We start from the raw sequence: 7,764 nt of genomic DNA, 5'->3' as shown, positions 1-7,764 counted from the left end.
TCAAGAGACTCGTCACGGGGGTCGGAGGACGCCTCCATGGCGGCCATAGTTAAAGGGGCCCTGGCACGCCTCTTGACATGCCGCAGGAGGGCCCAGCTGTCACCAGTGCGTTCTTCAGGCGGCAGCAGGCTTCGGCGACCCTTGCGGTCCCCCCGTCGGCGGATTACATCAGAAAGCTGCATGCCTGCTGGAAGGACTCGAGGGCGCTCTCCCACTCCACCTCGGGCGCTCGAGCACTGGCAGCGATGCAGGACGCGGCCAAATACGGGCGAGGTCGCATGCCGGCAGTGGAGCCAGCCATTGTCTCCTTGATCGTGCCTCCGGACGAGACGCTCCGGCGGGATGCCAGGTGCCCGCGACCTCAGTGTCATGTGTCACAGACGACCTGTTGGTTAAGGCCTATGAGGCTGGGGCACGGATGGGCCGCATCAGGAATTCCCTGTCCCACATCATGTTGGCCCTCTCTGCGTCCCTTCAGCAGGGGACGCCCGACGCACTCGTGTCCAACTTTAGCGACGCATTGTTGCATGCCTTCGCCCTGATGACCAGGGAGCTGGGGCAGATGATGTCAAACCTGGTCCAGGTCCGTCGCCAGGTGTGGTTGGCACAGTCCCCACTGACGGACACGTGCCAGAGGGTTCTCCGTTCGGTGCCTGTGGAGCCGGGGGAGCTGTTCGGACCGGCGGCCATGGAGGCCTTGGAGCGGATGGCGCAGGCAGGCCAGACCAGTCAGCAGCCGGCGGGGCCGAGACCATCGATGCCAGCCCACCAACACCACGCTCGACCATCGGCGGGCTCAGGGAGTCGCCAGCCGGCCCCGCGGCAGCCATTTCGGGCCCGCCCCCGGGACTGCACAGAGGCTCGAGGTCCTGCCCCCGCCCTCCTAGGGGTGGGGGCCGCAACAAGCATTGACCCCCCAGGGCTGGTCGTCGACTGCTTCTCCCGGCAGTAGCTCAGGTACTGGGCGATGCCAGCCCACCAACACCACGCTCGACCATCGGCGGGCTCAGGGAGTCGCCAGCCGGCCCCGCGGCAGCCATTTCGGGCCCGCCCCCGGGACTGCACAGAGGCTCGAGGTCCGGCCCCCGCCCTCCTAGGGGTGGGGGCCGCAACCGCAACAAGCATTGACCCCCCAGGGCTGGTCGTCGACTGCTTCTCCCGGCAGTAGCTCAGGTACTGGGCTGCATGCACGCCGGACCCCTGGGTAATCGCCACCCTTACCCAGGGGTACGAGTTGCAGTTCAGATGACGGCCCTCAACCATCGGCCGGATCCGCTGGACCATCATGAGGGGCAGGGCCCTGTCGAAGCAGCGGCTCTCCCACTGGATTGTTGACACCATTGCCCACGCCTACGAGTCTAGTGCACGCCAGCCGCCCTTGGGGGTGCAGGGCCACTCCACGAGGGGTGTGGCAGCGTCATGGGCGCAGGGGTGCCCCTGAGCGAGATCTGTGCGGCGGCCTCCTGGTCCGCCCCCAGCACCTTTGCCAGGTTTTAAGGTGTCAATGTGGCGGCCCCCTCTCCGTTGGGGGCGGTCCTGCAGTCCGAGGCATCCGCGCCGGGCTTCTGAGGTGAGTTGGTGCGTTCCTCGTGACTCTGTTGGTATGGGTCATCCAGTGCTTGAAGCACCGCCTCTGGCAGTCAGGAGGGATGAAATAGAACTAAAGTTACAGAGGTAACTACGGTTCTATGAATCCCAGATGACCGCCAGAGCACTCGGTCACTCGGAATCTTGGTGTGCTCGCAAGAAGATTTCAGTGGAACCGAACCTCAGATGAGACCGGAATTTATTACCTCAGGTCACGTGAGGGTCACAGGTGACTTTGTTGGTATAGGTTCTCGACCAGTGCATGCGCGAGACGGAGATATCCAGTGCTTGAAGCACCGCCTCTGGCGGTCATCCGGGATTCATAGAACCGTAGTTACCTCTGTTACTTTCATTTTAATTACTAACCACAGGCAGGAACAGAACACCATGACACAAACGATAATCCAACAAGGAACTAAAGCCCTATTCGCACGGGATTAGTATTACCTGGGGACCTCTGGTAATTTGTAATAATTGCGGAGGACGTCTGTGATCTTAATCCCGTGCGAATGCGCCATGTCAGTAAAAAAAGTAAGTAAAAATTCCCCCGCAAATTACCTACTATATTTCACCAAAGACTGACGTCCCGTGGTAAAACTAGTCCCGTGCGAATATGCATCTCAGTAATTGAGGGGCATTCTTTGTTGTATCTGTGATTTTAAGAGCCAAGTCACCACCACACACACCTTCACTGCTGCCGATAAAATAAAAACTGTCACTGAGTGCTGCATTTCGATTTGAATTTGTGAGTCTATCAAGTGCATTGTTTATCAATGCGGCATGCATGAGTGTCTGAGGCGTATCACGAAGCGACCCGGGGTTACTCCCAGCCTATCCAGCTGAACCTATCCACAACACTGTCACTCCGGATCAGTGGTACCACGACGCTGGTTATCAACTCGGTAACTCAACCCCGGCTTGTCTTGCTGTGAATCTGTGAACGCGCACGTATAAAGGGCGGATTCAAGGCAGCAGACAAATCACAACCAGAGCACCGCAGAGAGAAGCGAGGTGAGCGCACGCCTTATTTCTCCTGTGATGAAGAAAAAAAAAAGAAGCCTGCGGTCCGACCTGACCCGAGTTATTGAATGTTTACGTTTATTTAGAAGAAGTTTAATTGGTGCTGATTAAACTTGTAAATTATGCTGCTCTGGATACGATTCTTTCCTTATATTCTGAATCTTTTAAACAGTGGCCAAACAACAGAACCATTTTATTATATTAGACTATAGCCTATATTTTCCATCTTTGCTGAGCATAACGTTTGTTCTAAATTAAATAAAAGCCTGTCCCATAGACGCGTGTCTCTATAAGACGGGTCCGCTCGGCGCGCACAAACACACCCTCCAAAAAAAAAAAACTATTGGCAGAAGTCCGGGCTGTGAGAACCGGCAGCCTACCTCTGGTATGGATAATCAGCGTGATGATCCAATGGATTTGATCGATCCCGGAAAATCTGTTGTTGTGATAGACTCATGTGTTTTCATAATGTTTCATAAACTGGATACAATCACCGCAACTCTGTCCGGAGCTTCGCTACTTTTATTTCCGTATCCTTGGTAACAATAACCGCCGGTACAAGGACCCCCCTCCCCGCTTGACTTGAAGTTATGGCCCCCCCCCTTGTCCAGATGCGTTCCGCGGATGATACGACGTGCACAGCTTTGATGTCACATCAGAGCCGTAATGTCAGTAAATTCGAGTAAAGATACAGACATCACTTATCCCGTGCGAATGCACCGCAAGAAACACAGACGTGGGGGGGGGGGGTAATTTACAAATTACCAGACGTCCCCAGGTAATACTAATCCCGTGCGAATAGGGCATAAGACTGCGTTGACACGTGCCCGGCTATTTTCATAAATGGACATTTCACCCTCTCCGTTTATAAAAAACACTGCGTGCACACCAGTCCGTTTTCAGAAAACGTTTCGTTTACACTAACCCGTGTATATATGCCGTCAAGAGCATGCCAAACCGGTGGCAGTGTAGCGAGAAGCTCAAGCCCACGTCAGCCAATCAGAATCCCGCACATGATCCCACATAGCAACCTGATAGCAACAGCAACAACAACAACAACGTCTCTTGCCCTCCTTGTGTGTAAAGTTTTAATATTTTTTCATGCAAGAAAGTAACTGTTTAGATGCCAAATATACGGCCAGTTTATCCAGATGACGGCTGTTTAGAAGTTTGCTCCGATGTTTCTCGGAGAGGTGAAGCTTTTTTTTTTTTTTTTTCGGAGAAGTGAAGCTCCACCTGTGGAGCAACGACCGGGACATCACAGCGGCAGCACCCGGTCTGCAATGCTGCTCGGTCGGCCAGCCTCTGTCGTCCTCCCGTTGGACAAAACGATCTCTAATTAACTTACCCGCAGGTTTTTAGAGGTTTACCACCGGCTGGTTAAATTATTTTTAGGAGATAAATGTTGGTCTCATTGATGAAATCTAACAATTGTGGCAGTAGCAGTTTGTTTGAATGAAAAGTGAAGCTTGTGTGTGTTAACTGTTACTGGACAGAAGAGCAGCCCAGCCTCGGGACTCTGTACAGAAATCACCCCATTTAACGTTACATCAATAAATAAATGTTTTACAATGAACACATCAGTCTGCATTAAATTTTATCATTATTATTTTTTATTTGTTTTAGTAAGTTATGTAATATGGTTACGGTTAGACGTCAGAGTCTGACGTCGGCTACCCAAATCTCAGTTTTTCCCCGTTTACATGCAAACGTGAAAACAGAGTTTTCCAAAATCTCCACCCTGGCCGGAGTTTTTAAAAAGCATCGTTTTCAGGGGCGTTTTCTCCGTTTGCGTGTAAACGGAGGGTGCAAACAATGGTTAATGTCTCCGTTTTTAAAAATAACCGGGTACGTATAAACGGGGCCTAAGACACACAAATACAACAGAACTAATCAGAGTAACAAGCAACAGGTGAGGAGACAGGAGGGCAAAGAAACCTGATTGGTGGAGCCACACAAGGAGCAGGGCAGGGCTGACAAGGTGAAACACAGGACAGGTGTGCAAGGAGAGTGAGGAGGGACAACACAGGAAGTAACACTAGAACCAAATGCACAAGAACAGAACTACAAAATAAAACAGGAACTGAAGAAAACAAGAGTCCAAAACAACAGAAAACTGAGCCACTAAATGGCGGCAGACCCAGGGCCATGACAGAACTTTGGACTATAATTATCTAAAATCAAGTAATTAACAAGAATGGTAAAAGAGACCTACATATACTGTTTGTGTCATATTCACACAGGTTTTCTTAAAGGGACAGTATGTAGCTTATTTGGCTTTTTATTAGCAAAAATAAAATATTGCTTTCATAAACACGTATTTACCGAAGTCTAATCACAACCGCAATGAAAGCTGTCTCATATCTTAAAATGAGTTGTTTGTGCAGCACAAAAGTTTAGAGAAGGTTAAATTAAGTTCACCTGTAAAGGTTATAGTGCATTTATGGTGCTTTCTGAAATTTAATCCAAAAGCCAAACATCCCTAACTTTTTGTGAGTAGTGTATATATTGCAGTGCTATGTTCTCTCTCTTTCTGCCCCCAAACCCACATTCCCTCTCTCTCTCTTGCCCCCCCCCCCCTCTCTCAACCCAACTGGTTGAGGCAGACGGCTGCCCACCATGAACTTGGTTCTATTAGAGGGGAGTGTTTCCTTGCCACTGTTGCCAAGTCATTTCTGATGCTGGGTCTCTGTAAATAATTTTGGAAAGTACTTTAAAAATAAAGGACAGACTAGACCTACTCTATTTGAAAAGCATCCTGTAATTACTCTTGTTCCTGTTGTTTACTACTTGGTTCCTATGTTGCTTTCATCAGTCCCTGAAGAATCACAATTCTAGTACCTATAACATGTTCAGTATCAGGAAACACAGTTTTACTACAGTAATGCATGCAAAATCAATTACATTTACATTATTTAGTCATTTTCAGTTTCTAGATCAACAACAATGTGAGGAACTGATATCAAAGGTCAGACATCACAGGGCTCTTAGATATTATTGTGACATGAGGATGATTATGGATCATGGAGGGAAACAGGACAAAAGATAAAAGGCCAGGGGATTAGGGATGCATACTGAACAAACACGACAGGATTAGATGCAAGAAGAAAATGGTGAGAGGAAAGAGAATGTTATTCAGAGGAGAAAAGGACAATGGGTAAAACATGCATTTTCCAGGTTTGGATGGAAGATAAGGGCTGGTTTGAAATAAACAGAGAACAGGGTGGTAAATCCTATGAACTTCATATTAGTCACCAGGTTCAGTGTTTTCAGTTTTCAGTGAAGGACACTTCGAAACACTGCTGTTGAGAGGTCACTGCAGGGATCAAATCATTTGCAAGATGACCGTGCCCGCCACCACTTTCTAAAGCAACGTTCAATACATGAATGAAAGACACGGCGACACGTCTCCTTCACCATCATAACTTTGTAAAAGATGTTAAGCAGAAATGTTTTGTGTTGTTGTTAGGCATTTTCTCCATTTTTCCTGCAGGTGGTTTTGTTAACGCAGTCAACAAAAGTATTTTACACTGACAGTTTCACTGACATATCTGATCTGAAGTGAAGTTGATTGTTTCACTTTAAATATCAAGCACAACAATTCATTTTTGACTAGCAAATTGAAGGCACAAGGTTTATACTTTTTCCCTTCTTTCTTCTCTGCAACTCTCGTTTGAGTTTGGTAACTTTGAGGTTACAGTGTAACATGACCTATCTTTTGTAGTAATTTCTCTGCCCTGCCTCGTTGTTGGATGCATGTTGTTTTCTGGTTGTGTTTCCCCTTCATATGGACACAATACTTTTTTTCTGTAGACAGAACCCAAGACTTGATACAAAAATTATGAAAGAACTCCTTGGATTGTAAATATTTTTATTTGACTGTATGAACAGGAATGTAATCTGACACTAGTGGCAAAGGGAGACAACCATAATAACATTAATACTATTGTAAGTGAGCCATGAACAATATTAAACAAACATTACCATCTGGTGTACATTACATGTTTGTATCCATATGTATAATTAAGTTCTACAAAAATATACCACAATGTGTGACATATTTTAAAATATTCTACTTTACATATTAAGCCTCTGCTTTTTGTTATTTCTTTCTCTTTTATCTTTGTAATGCCATCTGTTGTTGACACCATAGTTCAATTAACTATGTTTACAACCACCAATATGAGCTGTTCATGTGTAATATTGTTTAGAAAAATGAATTTCTCTACAGGGATTATTGTATCATTTAATCTTATGAACAAGCCAACCCAGTGTTTTAGTAGAGAATTGATCCATTGGTCTACAGGTACTTTGCCAGCATTTCCAGCCACAGACCTCTCATCTCCAGTAGTATCAACTGCCTGAGTACTCTTTGTTTGGCTGTTTTATGAGGCAAAAAGTGTCCCCACAATGCAACTGTTTTATGATGCATTTCAGGCTTGGCAGTGATGGTGGGGGGGGCATTGTACAAGGTACTTGTAAAATCGATGTGCCAGGCCAGACTGGAGCCGGAGCTGATGTTTGGCTGCTCTCTTTGACCCTCTGAGATCAATAGAATAGGAGGCCTTTCATTTAGCAATGCTTTGGTTCATCTAATGTGCCTTTAAAGTACAATATCAGGGAATCAAACCCTGTCAAAGCTACTGTAGATCAATGTTATTGAAGAGGTTTATTTACAGTCAGTGAACCAGATCATACAGCATTTCTGCACAAGAATAACAACGACAATCAGTGCCTTCAGTGACCTCAGCGATCAGCTCAGTGATTGATTATTGTAGTTTCACACTGATTGATTGTTAATTTGCTCATCCATAGTCAATGGTAGACTGGTATACAGTCAGAAGATATACTGTGGATGTTTACTAATGATGCCTCAGCCAATTGACTGACTCTGACAGACTGACTGAGATTTACATCAAGAGCACTGTGCAGCACTGAAATAATCCTCTAAACTGTAACGAGTGTTCATTAGTGCAATCAGGGTGTCAGCAATGTGTGTCTTTGTGTGTGTGTGTGTGTTTGGAGTTGAAATGCATTGAACACACACTGAGAGCTTCCAGTAGATGCTTTGCCGAACACACAGAGATGTGATGTGGAGGGCGAGAGACTGAGGCTAAGCTGTAATTGAATACCAACAGGAGTGGTGTTTCTACTCAG

The sequence above is a fragment of the Trachurus japonicus genome, chromosome 3 (assembly GCF_045865225.1).
Source record: "Trachurus japonicus isolate A0001 chromosome 3, Traja_1.0".
Classification (NCBI taxonomy): domain Eukaryota; kingdom Metazoa; phylum Chordata; class Actinopteri; order Carangiformes; family Carangidae; genus Trachurus; species Trachurus japonicus.
This window is presented reverse-complemented; position numbering follows the sequence as displayed.